Raw genomic sequence first — 14,404 nt, forward strand, 5'->3', positions numbered from 1 at the left:
CCCGCGCCCGCAGTTTTCACCAGGGGTGGGAGAGGGGGAGCGGGGAGGGCCCGGGGGCTCGGCCAATCAGAGGCTGAGCGGCAGAGAAAAAGGGTGGTGGAGGGAGGAGGCGGCGGCCCGAGATAGAAAGAGGGGACTTCTGCAGCAAAAGGGGGCCGCCATCCTGTGGCCGGCTGGCCTGGCCTGGGAGGCCAGGGTTCTGGACCCTGGAGATCGGGCTGGGGTCGCTCAGGGAACGCTAGCCGCCTCCCAGAGCCCCGCCAAGACCGCTCCCCTTTTAAGCTTTAACCCTTTCCTTTGACCTAGGTTTTGGAAGCCTGCGCGAAAACCGAGGGGGTAAGGAATGGTGGATGGAAGCCAGTTGCTGGGCCCCCGTAGGCAACGCCCACGCCTCGTTTCCGTTTCACCTAGAACTCATCTCCGCGGGAGCAGTCAGTGAGAGGTTTTTGGTGTTGGAATATTCCAGGTTTTCTCCAAAGGAGGATAGCGGGGTGTATTTCCACATGGCAACAGCCCTTAAGGGCAGCACTTGGTCTTTCCTGGTCCCCAGCCCTGCCCCAACTCCTCACCCAGCCTAGAACACCCATCTCTTAAGAGGCTTTCTGCTCTTGGGCACTGTGTCCCTCAGCTCCGGGGCTGGCACTTCCTGTTGAAGACAGCTAGAAGGTTCTTCTCGATTTCATGTTCTCCTCTTACCCCTCACAGCCACCCAAGTCCCTGAGCGCTGTGTGCTTGGTCTTCAGACAAGAGGCAGGGTGCTGCTGCCCTCTAGAAAACACTCTGCTTGGCCTGTTCCATCCATGGCCACAGTCTGCTGGGATCATCTCATCCCATTTCATGGCTAAGAGGTGGAGAGATGGCCAGTTGACCTGGGCTATGGAGCCCCAAGTCTTTGGAGTCCCAAGTCTTTGGTGCTGAGCTATATTCCACTGCTGCATTTCAGTCCAGGGGAAAGGGAAATTCTGCAACTGTGGGAAGGGAGAGGAGGCAGGACCACTAGCAAGAATAGCAGATACCACGCTTTGATCTTCTGGGGCATCTGTCCTTGCTCCATTAATTTGAAGTCACCAGAAGCCCTTGGAACGTTTTTTTTTTTTTTAATAGCCAGTGCTGATGACTTGTGCCTCCAATTTTTTTTTTTTTTTTGAACAAAGGTTTATTTGATTAATTTGCCTCCTTGTGGCCTCTTTGTGAATTCTGGTTGAGACATCCTGTGGGCTGACCCTGCCCCACCCCCCGCACCCCCAGCCATTCTCCTATTTCTTTGCAGAGATGGTGTTGGCACCTTCTCTGCAGTTTCCATTACTGTAATGGTACTGTTGGAAGCCATCCCTGGGCTAGCAAATGGGGGATTCTCCCTCCCACTCCTTCTCCCTCCTTTGGAGGTTAGGTGGCCTCCCAGCACTTAGAGTGATGGAACTTTCTAACTGGAACAAGCCTCACAGATGGTCCAATCCACAGAGCCTTGGCTCTGGTAAACAGCAGGAGCTCCTGGAGCACTTTATGAGAAATGTAGCTGCTCTTGCCCACCTGGGATTTTCCTAGCCTAGTAGTAGGGCTCCCGGAGTCTACATTTCACAGGCTCCCAGGACCTGGGAACTGCAGACCATCCCTTTTCATAGATGAGGTGACCTGGCTTCTTATTGTCTGGAGGGTAATTTTTTAAAAAAGTATTTATGGATTTAATTTTGGCTGCTCTTTGTTGCTGGGCATAGGCTTTCTCTGGTTGTGGTATGTGGGCTTCTCATTGCGATGGCCTCTTGTTTTGGAGCACTGGCTCTAGAGACTGAGAGCTTCAGTAGTTCCAGCACACGAGCTCAGAAGTTGCAGCTTGTGGGCTTCGGAGTGCAGGCTCAGTATTTGTGGCGCGTAGGGTTAGTTGCTCCGTGGCATGTGGAACCTGGAATCTTCCCGGACCAGGGGTTGAGCCAGTGTCCTCTGCATTGCAAGGCAAATTCTTAACCGTTGGACCACCAGGAGGGTAATTTTTAAGTGCCTGGATGTCCTGCCCCTGGTGGCTGACCTCCACCACCACCTCATCTTTCCCATTCTTCTTCCTGCTGCATTCTGGACACGCTAGCCTCCTCCTTGGCACTCCACTCTGTCTTCTTTCCTGCTCACCAGCTTTCTGGTTCTCAATCCAAGGATCTTTCCTATCAAAACACAGTTGCTTTAGTTGCTTTTGCTTCAGCCTAATCCTGCCTCCTACCCCCATGGGGTTGGAGATGGTTTTTTTTTTTCCTTTGGGCAAGACATGAGGATACCCACAGGCCCCTTAACAACAGAAAATATCTGAGCTCTGTCTGGATAAGACCCTGGATGCTCTGTTTCCCACTCTATGGCCCAGTCGCTGAGTGTTGCTGGCTGGAAGGCCTGGCTGTGCTATTTTGATAAGGTTTCAAGGACCTGGCCTATTTTTTGGGTCCCCAAGCACTTTGCTTCAGGAAGGGGAGGGGAGTGTGGCAATAGTGTGTCTGCTAAACCAAGGTGTCTGACTGGATGGAGTGAATGGCTCAAATGATCAATTTAGGGGCTGGGATGGAACACAGGGTCCTGAGGGGGAGGAGATTTAAAAACTCCCATTTTCTAATGGCACAGGATAGGAGTGCTGAAAGCAGGAAGAAAGGGTTTATCCACCCAAGGCAAGATTTCCCGACTTACTGTGGCTGCCCTGCGGGTCCCTTAGGTCTTTCCCATCACCTCTGGGCGCCCCATCTGGAGATGCATGGAGTAATGCTCCTCTCAAAATGCACCTTCCTTTAGGCTAACAAAGGGTCTACCAGCCATTCACTCTATTTCCTGATTTCATCTGATTGTCTTTATAAAATCACAGAGGTGGCAGAAGCCATCTCATCATTTTGTAGCTGAAAAATGAGGCCCCCAAAGGATAATGATCTGTCAAAGGTCAGACAAATATTATGAAACACAGCCAAGACAAGCTAGACTGCAGATCTTCTGATTCCAGGTACAGCGTGCTCCACTCCTTCCAGGGCGGGTCTTCAGCCTTCTGCTGGACTGACTTCACTGGTCTGGATGAAATGGGAAAAACAAGGACGTTGTGGAGTACTCTGAACATACCTGTCAGGCTACTACACGGTTTTGATCGCCTCCCCTTCACTCTGTTGATAAGGGAGAATTCCCAGATTCCCATCCTAGGGTTTTGGAGATGGTCAAACACATAAAACCTGTTGACTTAACAAAATAGTCACAACCTAAAAGTTAAGAGTTCTGTTTTATTTGGTGGGAATTTTTAGGACTTCAAGCACGGGAGACTGCATCACAAGTGACCCTGAGAGAACTGCTCAGAGGAGGCGAGGGGAGGAGCCAGGTTATAGAGAAGTTTGGCAGGCAGTCTGAACATCAAAAGATTATTGTTAATTAAAGAAAATCAGAATCCCCAAGTTAAGGAATTTAGCGCTTTTCTGTGTATGGGAAGGCGCAAGAGTCTGGGCTCACTCATTGAAATTATTGCTTTCAGGTGCATCTCAGCTATCTGGGGCCAGCAGCCTGTGTTTTCACGTCCTGAGCGTCAGGGCCCACCATAGGGAGTGGCTGTAGTCTGACGGCTGCTAGATGGCAGGTATTCTTTTCCTTCCTGAGTGCCCTTAGGGCTCACTAGCTCACCTTGGAGGGCTGTGATGGCTGATGACTGAGGGGCTTCCCAGGTAAAGAAGTGGTAGTGGAAAAGAAGCCACCTGCCAGTGCAGGAGCTGCAGGAGATGCAGGAGACTCAGCCCCTGGTTGGGAAGATCCCCTGGAGGAGGAAATGGCAACCCACTCCAGTATTCTGGACTGGATAATCCCATGAACCGAGAAATATAATTCATGGGGTGGTAAAGAGTCAGACGTGACTGAGCATGTATGAACTTGATATCCTTGTTTAACTGATATGGCAAAAAGTAGTCCCTGTCTGACCCTGACACTGTACAGATGTGATTGACTAATAAACAGCAGTTTATTAGTCACCTGTACTTAGAGCCCAGAGAAAGACACCACATGCCAGGCCCTGCCACTCAGGAGCTGCACTCGAATAGTAAACAAACAGGAGCTCTGGGAGGCTTTGTGGTATCCAAAGGGTGGAATGCTCATTTCCCGCAGGAGGATATGATTGGCTGGTTTGAATAATTCTGTGGACTGGTAGGGAACTGAAGGCTGATTCTCAGGGATAAGAAGGAAAAAAGAAGGTTAATTGACTAGAGGAACTTATCAACAGAAGCTAATAACTGGGAAATAGAATTTGTGGTTAAGCCACTTGAGCCCCCCACAATTTGATCAGATATCAAGACAATACATACTGTTGAGTCCTAATTTTGGTCTAATTGAGGCTACACACTCGCCCTTCCTTGGGATGGTCTGTACTCTTGTTCTAAGCTTATACCTTTCTACTTTTTTGAACCAATGGTGGTAGATGGTATGTTTTTTTAATGTCCCTTCTAGGCACAAAAATAAAAGTGGTAATTTTCTGTTGCTCCTCAAACTTCTTTGGAAATATGACTAGTCTATGAAATTAAAAAGTCTTGAAACTGCTTGACACTCTTCTGCCTCTCCTAATCTCTAGTTGAGGTCAACTCCCAGAGTGAGGTCACGCCCTGAAAAACTGCATGTTTGGTTGAAGTTTCTCTTAGAATGCAGGGCAGAGGTCCAAGCACCAATGAAGATCACATTCTCAACATTTAAGAACCTTTATTCATGAATGTTTTATCAAATAATTAATAGTAATGTGTATCTTTTTGCCAGTTTTTCTAAATGTCCTTTGGACATCTAATAACAATGTATAAGATACAAAATTTTAAATATATTTGAGTAGGATATAAAATAATATAAATTAATATAAATATAAATCTATTATATCTAAATTATTAATGACATCATTCAGGATGCTCCTATTCTTATTTTTTCTGCACTTGATAAAATACTCTCAGAGAAATGTTAATATGTCTCACTATGATTATATATTTTTTCTTTTCCCTTCTGTTTCTTCTGATTTTTACTTTATGTATCTTTGTTTCTTTGTTGTTAGGTATCCAATAGTGTATGATATCTATCTTCTTTGTGAATTGTACCCTTTATCATTAAAAATACTCATATTTATTTCATTAAAAAAAACATATTCAAATGTTAATAGCAATATTCATAGTTTCCAAAAAGTGGAAACAACAGAAAAGTCCATGAACTGATGAATGAATAAACAAAATGTGTGAAATTAATCAAATAATTAAAAGACATTATTGCTCTAAGTACAATGTTTAAGGCACAGGGCTGGACACTGGGAACACAAAGATCAATAGAGCACAGTCTCTGCCTTGGAAGGGCTGTCCAAGTGGGGATATGGAAATGGTTAATAGATAATTAGAAAGCAATAGGGGAAAAGCATGGTAGATTCTTACATCACTGACCTTCAATGAATCATCCATCCTGATTTCCATGCCTCCTTGTGATCCCCTTCTGCATTGACTCTGGACTTGGCCATATGTCTTGCTTTGGCCAATGGACTATCAGCAAATGTGATACAAGCAGAAGCTTCATAAGTGTTTGTATGTTGGGACTTGCCTTCTTGGAATTCAGTTGCCACAAGAGAAAGTTTGAGCAAACACATAGAGAACCGAGGTGCCTCAGTTTATATCAACAACCGTTTGGGATAAGCTAGCCCCAAGTTGACCTGCCACATGCTCACAAACACATGTGTAATCCTAACTGGTGCCACCTAGAACATCATTTGTAGTAGAGGACAGACTGTGGTACATTGCTCAGTTGATGGCTCCCCAGGGAGTCAAACCTCTTCCATATTGATTCTGAGCTTAGCCACATGACAGGTTTTGGTTAATGGGGTCTGAACAGATGTGATTCAGGCAGAGACTTCATGAGGGCTTGCCTCTTGGAAGTTAGCTGCCATGTGAAGAAGCCCAGGCTAGCCACATGGAGAGACCTGAACTCAAATGCTCTAGCTAACAGCTCCCCTGAATTGCTGGGCACTGAGTGGGTCATTCTAGATCATCCAACTCCTAGGCCACCTGTAAACTGGCTGCAAATGCATGCGTGAGCCCTGCAAGTCTGTATGGAGCACAGATGAGCTGCCCTGCTGACCCCTGACCAAGCCGCTGATGCCCAGAATTGTTATTGCCTTTAGTTCCTGCTCTGAGTGGTTTGTTACACAGCCACATATAACAAATACACCGGGTGAAGAGAAGAAAGGGCATTTAAGATCAAGGAGAGAGGATAAACAAAGGCAGAGACTCAAAGCAAAGTGGATGTGGGAAGATACAGATAGTGTGGGGTTGCTTGTGCCAGGCAACTGGAGGAAAGGTGGCAGTCAACATGGATTGCTCTAAAAATGGCTAAACTAAAAAAAATAGTCACAACCTGAAAGTTGAGAGTTGTGTTTAAGCGGTGGGAAGTTTTAGGACTTCAAGCCCTGGAGGCAGCATCTCAGGTAGCCCTGAGAAACTGCTTCAAGGACGTGGGGAAGGAGTCAGGTTTTAAAGAAGTTTACAGCAAAGGGGACAGATTGTCTGAACATCAAAGATTACTGTAAATTAAGGAAAACCAGATATCTCCAGGAATTAGCACTCTTCTCTCCAGTAGTCATGTATGGATGTGAGAATTGGACCATAAAGAAGGCTGAGCACCAAAGAATTGATGCTTTCGACTTGTGGTGCTGGAGAAGACACTTGAGAGTCCCTTGGACAGCAAGGAGATCAAACCAGTCAATCCTAAAAGAAATCCACACTGAGTATTCATTGGAAGGACTGATACTGAAGCTCTAATATTTTAGCCACCTGATGTGAAGAGCCGACTCATTGGAAAAGACCCTGATGCTGGAAAAGATTGAGCGGAGGAGGAGAAGGGAGTGACAGAGGGTGAGATGGTCGGATGGTATCACTGACTCAATGGACATGAGTTTGAGCAAACTCTGGGAGACAGTGAAGGACAGGGAAGCCTGGCGTGCTGCAGTCCATGGGGTCACAAAGAGTCAGACATGACTTAGCAACTGAACAACAAGGAAAATCAGTTATCTCTAGGAATTTAGTGCTCGTCTGTGTATGGGAAGATGCAAGTGTCTGAGCTCACTAAACTCATTTGTTTCACATGGATCTCAGATGGCTCTGACATTTTTGTTTATAGATATGGCAGGAGATATTCCATCTCACCAGAAGGTGGGATGGGTGTTTAGAGAAGTAGAAGGGATCTTACTGCTGGTGCAGGTGGTGAGGGAAATGGTCTGTAAAAAGAAAGAATTTCCCTGTCTGGGTTGCTTTGGGCCACGTTCAGGTCTTGCATGAAACATAAAAAGGCAGTGAAATGGCTATGCTTGTGCATATCCAACAGCACGCCTGGGGAAAACCAGCCGCTACTGTGGTGCCAGAGCTCTCTGAAGCCCTGAAACGGCACCAGATGGTTTTAGTGTGATAGACACTTCCTTGAGGGCCCATCTGTGTCGTATTTACTGCTGTATCTCGAGGGCCCCCAGGTCCTAGCGCAAAATAGATCTCAGTACATATTTTTGAGTGAATATGAAAAGAAATAAAAGGGACTTCCCTGGTGGTCCAGTGGTTTAAGAACCAGCCCACCAGCGCAGTGTACATGAGTTTGATCGCTGATCTGGGAAGATCCCACATGCCATGGGGCAGCTAAGCCTACTAGTCACAGCTGCTGAAGCCCGCGTGCCTAGAACTCATGCTGTGAAACAAGAGAAACCACCACGATGAGAAGCCTGGTCACTGCAACCAGGGAATAGCCCCAGCTCTTCGCAGCTACTGAAAAGCCCACATGCAGCAGCACAGACCCAGCACAGCCAGCCAAAAATTAAATACAGTTAAAAGAAAAAGAAATAAGAGCAATCAAGTATTGTTGGTGCTGTTTATCGGACAAAAAAGGAGGAAAGTCCCAGGAGGGTATGGGAGAAAGTAGTGGTTGTTTCTCTGGAAAGGAGGGTGTTTCTGACAGAAATAAAGGCACGGAGGCCTTAACAGTGTCTGGGAAACTGCACATTGTGAAGTTCCGTGGAGTTGGAGCATGGAGTGGGCGGAGTGATGGTGCCTGAGTTGTGGCGGGGGAGAGAGAAGAAGCCAGATGACAGAGACTGGATTTATAAGGCTAAAGGTTTTAGCCTTTATCCTGTTAGCAGTGGCAGGCTCTGAGGCCAGGGAGAAGTTTGATGAGACTTGCATTCTGGAGAGAGGAGTGGAAACTGAAGTGATGGTGTGGGCCTGGAAGGATGCACGCTAATGGATGCAGCTCACATGGGAGCATAGGAGTCGGGCTGAGGGGGACGAGGGCAGGAGCTGTGGGGATGGACGGGCAAGGTAGGGCAGATGAAGGAGACGCACTTGGGAGAAGTCACAGGACCTGGGCACTTCGTAGATGTGTTTGAGGTCTGACAAGAACTACCAGTGCTGTGGTTGCTCTGAAAGAAGAGATGAAGCAACTTTGGGGCAAAAGGTCCTTTAAAAAATCATTTATTTTTAATTGGAGGATAATTGCTTTACAGCACTGTGTTGGTTTGTGCCATACATCAACATGAATCAGCCACGAGGTGTGCCTATGTCCCCTCCTTCTCAAACCTCTCTCCCACCTCCCACCCCTCTAGATTTTTACAGAGTACCAGGTTGGGCTGCCTGCATCAGACAGCATATCCCCACTGGCTATTTATTTGACATAGTTTGAGTGAACTCCGGGAGTTGGTGATGGACAGGGAGGCCTGGCGTGCTGCAGTTCATGGGGTCGCAAAGAGTCGGGCACGACTGAGCGACTGAACTGAGCTGAATGTGTATGTTTCACTGTTACTCCGTCAATTCATCCTTCCTTCTCCTTCCCCAGTTGCGTGCAGAAGTCTGTTCTCCCTGTCTGCGTCTCTGTTGCTGCCCTGCAAATAGTTTCATTGGTACCATTTTTTTTTTAAGCTTCCATATGTATGTGTTAATATGTGATATTTGTTTTTCTCTTTTGAGGCAAAAGATCCTGAGTTCAGTGTCAGCCCTGCTGGGTCTCAGATCCTGTGGATAAGCAGCGGAGAGGTCCAGGCTAGGGCTGAGGAGCACGGTCTGAGTAGAGGGCAGATATTTGGTAGGTGTTGGCAAATAGGGGGTGATGAGTGCCCAGGGGGCATTGCAGGCCTAGCAGAATACAGAACTCAGGATAGGACCTGAAGGAGCACTGGTGTTTAAGTCACAGAGCAATGTGAGAAGGAGTGTCAGAAGGATGGGAGAGCCAGAAGAGGGCCATACCCCAGAAATGGGGAAGTGGTCAGTGGTGCATGTAAAGACTGAAAGGTATTCAAGAGATTTAGCAACAGGAAGGTCGCCTGGGGAGGACAGTTCTAAAAGCTGGTGGGAGCTGACGTCTGAGGTCGTTGTTTAAAAATATAGGTTTTATTGTTAGGTGTGGAAGGCCAGCCGTGAGGGAATGACTACCACTGAAAAGGCAGTTGGCTATAGTTATAGATTGCAAGAGGACTACACACCACTCACAGAGGCAGCGGTGGTGGGGAGCCCACTGGGAAATACTGGCACTAGTCAGGAAGCAGAGGAAAAGGGGAAACTGTGGGCAAGAGTTTTTCTTGTGATTTCTGTGGGAAGGACTAGATGAGGCAAGATTAACAGGTTTAAAGTTGGCTAGTTTGAATCATCTCAGTGGGCACTCTGGGGCATGAGGGTGTTTCTAGTTGGCTCGTACCTGGCTATGAGATGATGAAGCCAGGTGGAGTGTGAGAGCCTGATATAGCAGATAGTTGAGGATGTGGGCACCCTCAAATCTGATTGGTTAATTGAATTAGCTTGGTTGATTGAAGTGGTTGTTTTATATTTGAAAGGTGCACTGGTGCGTAAATAGTTTACCACCTCCAGGAATTGGCAGACCATGGGAGGAGCGGTCACCCCAGATATCTAAGCATCAGAAGACAGAAAGTAAAATACATGGTTAATATAGTCATGGGTTGGGCAGTGAGTCAGAAAGACTGACGATGTAAACCTTGTATGTGAGGGGCTACCGGGGGCTCCCTCTTCTCTCAACAGTGGTTGGGAGTGGTGAGGTGGGTTGCTGGTTTCCAAAGCAGAGGGCTGGAGTTCCCCAGGAAGGTCAGGACCTGCCCACTGGTGGGATCCTGCTCATGCCCATCTCCTGGGCAGCAGCGCCTGGCAGAGATGTTTGAGAGCATGGGATGTGGGGTTACCTGGACTTTCAGGCTGAGTCTGGGGGTTTTGTCTTGGCTGAGCTCAGTTTACTCAAAGTTGGGGCAGGCCCAGAAGGGGCTGAGAGGTGAGAATAGCCCCTGCTGAGTCCTGACTCAGTCTCTCCAGTAAAGGGAAATCGAATTAGCAGTTTTTTGGCAGGTACTGCTGTGCCTAGGGATAAACAAGACTCATCTTTGTGGAATGTGAGCAGTTAGCATTTTTCTTTTTTTTATTGGCTTTTGGGGAAAACAAATAAAAAGAATACAGTCATAGGTCCCATAGCTCTCTGAGGTCGCCTCCATCTTAACTTTCCGCAGCCAGGACACATCTTGGGCAAAGCTGCCTCGTAAGCAAACTATTGTTTCCTGCTTTGCAAGCTCACTCCTTCTGAAGAAGCTGACAATTATCCAACATCCCATTGCCAGCTGGCTTCAGCCAATAGAATTGCGGCATGCAAATAGAGCATCTGCTGCTGCTCTGGGTCAGGCTATACTGCAAAGTAGGAGGGGTTTCCTCTAAGAGGGGGAAATTCAGCTCTTAGATGGGGGAAAATGAAAAAAAAATCAGAAATATATATATATTTTATGTTGGAGGCATTTCTGCTGCTCCTTGGCAGGAAAGAAAGAAGGAGAATGTTGACGGGTATTCTTTCTTGCAAAGTGCACTGTGTATAGGAAGGTATGTATTAATATTTCAGCTTCTCTGATGAGAGTATGAGGTGCAGTCCTGGAGTCCATGTAATGGTGAGAGTGTGTATGTGTGTGTAGGGGGGTGGTGGGGAGGCGGTGGTGGTAGCTGGAGCTCAGTTCACCTAGGCATGCCCTGAGCCTCTCTCTTCAGCTTGCCTAGGAAGATCTCTGTCCATCCACCCTTCCAGGAGCTATTGGAGGAATAGATAGACCTGAGTGGAGTAACTCTGGGTACAAAATCCTTCTTAGCCCAGATCCTGGGAGTTATTCTTTCTTGTTTTCACCCCCATAACCAGACTTTGAATTATACCTGTAAAATGTTCTTGGAGCCAACTCTTCCTTCCCATCCTCATTGACACAGCTCTAGTCTTGGGACTCATCTTCTCTCGCTTGGATTATTCCAGTAGCCAGTTAATGGGTCTCTTGCTTCCAGTTGTTGCTCCGTACTGCTACCCGAGTGATTTTTTTCCCCCCAAACCACATTTTAAAAAATTTACATACTTAAAATGTTTGTGATGCCTGTTGTTGTTGTTTAGTTGCTAAGTTGTGTCTGACTCTTTTGTGACTCCATGAACTGTAGCCCTCCAGGCTTCTCTGTCCATGGGATTTCCCAGGCAAGAATACTGGCATGGGTTGCTATTTTCTTCTCCAGGGGATCTTCCTGACCCAGAGATCGAACCACATCTCCTGCATTTTAGGTGGATTCTTTATCACTGAGACACCAGGGAAGCCCTATTGCAATGCATGTATATTGTTCTAAATTCAGTTATATGGAAGAACATGGAGTAGAAAGTAAATCTTTTTCAACTTCTGTCCGCTAGTCATTGCTACCAGTTGTTATCAATAGTGTGATGTATGTGTGCTAAGTTGCTTTAGTTGTGTCTGACTCTTTGTGACCCTATGGACTGTAGCCTGCCAGGCTCCTCTGTCCCTGGGATTCTCCAGGCAAGATACTGCAGTGGGTTGCCATGCCCTCCTCCAGCAGATCCTTCTGATCCAGGGATCAAACCTAGGTCTCTTGCAGCTCCTGCATTGCTGGTGGATTCTTTACCACTGAGCCAGTGGGCAGGCCCCAGCAGTTATGTATCTTTTCAGAAATAACCCATGAATATAACATAGCAAATCTGTTTTTTGAAGAAGCATGGAGAACACACAAATGTAGCCTTCTATATACATTTTGCTGTGGATCTTAACTTTTTAACTGAATGATATCTCTTGAAGGTCATCCTATATTAGGACATATAAAGTTGACTTATTCTCTTATCAATTATTTTGTAGTTCATTTTTGGTCATATTACAGTCTATTTAACCAGCTCTGTGTGTGTGTGTGTGTGTGTGTGTGTGTGTGTGTGTGCGCGCGCGCATGTCCAACTCTTTGTGACCTCGTGGACTGTAGCCCACTATGCTCCCCTGTCCATGGGATTTCCCAGGCAAGAATATTGGAGTGGGTTGTCATTTCCTCCTCCGGGGGACCTTCCAGACCCAGGGATCAAACCTGCATCTCTTGCATTTTCAGGTGGATTCTTTACCACTAGTCCCAAAACGGCAGCCCTCTCCAGTGTTCTTGCCTGGAGAATCCCAGGGACGGGGGAGCCTGGTGGGCTGCCATCTATGGGGTCGCACAGAGTCGGACACGACTGAGGCGACTTAGCAGCAGCAGCAGCAGTGCCACCTGGGAAGCCAACCAGTCCCATATCAGTGACTGTTTAGGTGATTTACAAACAATGCTTCAATGAGTGATTTATACAAATGTCATTTTACATGTGTTTGATCAATCAAATTTCTTAGGATTTGAGTGCCTTTAAATATTATTACTAAATGTCTAATTCAAATTATATTGTTAAATGTTCCCCTCTTGCAAAAATGAAAAACATGTTTGTAACTTCAGTCAAGACTGTTTCCTGAGCTCCGACCCACTGATCAACTATTACTTTGTGTAGCCACTTGGAGATCTCAAATCTGATATATTCTAAATTGACCTCTAGTCTTTCCCATTGGATATTTGGGACCCCCATCAGCACAATCACTTAAGCCAAAATTCCTGAAGTCGTCCATGATTACTTCATTTCCCATACTGCTACCCTGGATCATCAGGGAAGTCCCAGTACCACTCCGTTTTGATTACTGTTGCTTTGCGTATGATTTGAAATTGGGAAATGTGAGTCTCCTAGCCTGACTTTTATTACATGGATTTTTTTTTTTTGCAATGTATATAGGTGGAATCATATGAAATGTATTCTGTTGTGTTTGTTTTCTTCTACTTAATATTATCTTTGGGAGCTACCTTTTAAAATTAACTTAAAAATATAAAACTTTAGGGCTTCCCTGGTGGCTCAGCGGTAAAGAATCCACCTGCCATTGCAAGGGACACAGGTTCGATCCCTGGTCTGGGAAGATCCCACGTGCTGTGGAAAAACTAAGCCCGTGCACAACTACTGAGCCTGTTCTCTACAGCGCTTGTGCTGCAACTACGGAAGCCTGTGTGCCCTAGGGCCCATGCCCTGCAACAAGAGAGGACACCACAATGAGAAGCCCATGCATTACAACTGGAGCATAGCCCCCTACTCGCTGCAACTAGAGAAAGCCAGCGCAGCAACAAAGAGCCAGCGCAGCCAAAAATAAGCAAATAAATAAGATGATTAAACAAATAACATACTTAACTCATTTTAAAAACTCAAGTAGGATGAAAAGGTTATAGTGAAAAACATGCTGTCTCCAAATCCAATTCTCCACCTCCCTCCTCCAGAGAGAACCAATGTTATCAGTTTCTTGAGCATTTCTGCAGAGAAAATTTAGGCATAAACAGGTCTCTAATTGTGTACCTTTCTCTCGCACCCCCGCAGAGGTCATAGTGAACGCTACATACAGTAGAGAACACTCTGTTAGATTTATTTTCTAATTATTTTGTGAACTGGCCTACTTTTCCTCCATCCCTACTGGTATTATTCAATTCATTTTTTAAAGAGTACAGGGGCTATTACTTTGTCGCTGTCATATAATCTGGTGTTTCTTCATAATTAGATTCAATTTGTGCACGTCAGGCAGTAACACTACAGACTGGTGTTTTGTCCCTCTCAGTCCATCGCTTCAGGGTGCACCTTATGTCAGGTTGCGCCATTACCGGGGAGCTGAATCTCATTCACTTGGTTAGGATAGAATCTGTCAGCTTTCTCCACTGCAACAATATCAATTTTTCTTTTCAATTTTTTATTTATTTTATTGAAGTGTCGTTGATTTACAATGTTGTGTTAATTTTTGCTGTATAGCAAAGGGATTCAGTTATACATACACATACCTTCTTTTTCATATTCTTTTCCATTATGGTTTATCATAGGATATTGAATATATGTACTGTGCTGTAGGATTTGTTGTTTATCCATTCTATATATTACAGTTTGCTTCTGCTGATTCCAAACCCAAACTCCTAATCCATCCCCCAACCCTTGGCAACCTCCATTCTCTATGTCTGTGAACCTGTTTCTGTTTTGTAGGTAAGCTCATTTGTGTCATATTTTATATTCCACATATAATTGATATCATATGATA

General features: G+C 45.9%; 1 long non-coding RNA gene across 3 annotated transcripts in view; it reads left to right on the forward strand.

Annotated features, from left to right (window-relative positions):
• The window catches only part of LOC105602204 (uncharacterized), a 44,426-nt gene that overhangs the window by 363 nt on the left and 29,659 nt on the right, over window positions 1-14,404 (forward strand). For 2 of the 3 annotated variants that reach the window (XR_009596596.1, XR_009596595.1), the window contains exon 2: window positions 307-336. This is a non-coding gene — a long non-coding RNA (uncharacterized LOC105602204). Of the gene's footprint in view, window positions 1-306; window positions 337-10,665; window positions 10,848-14,404 lie in introns of those variants that run through there. The other variant, XR_003591765.3, reaches the window with a different exon arrangement.

Source organism: Ovis aries, chromosome 15 (genome assembly GCF_016772045.2).
Source record: "Ovis aries strain OAR_USU_Benz2616 breed Rambouillet chromosome 15, ARS-UI_Ramb_v3.0, whole genome shotgun sequence".
NCBI classification, from domain to species: domain Eukaryota; kingdom Metazoa; phylum Chordata; class Mammalia; order Artiodactyla; family Bovidae; genus Ovis; species Ovis aries.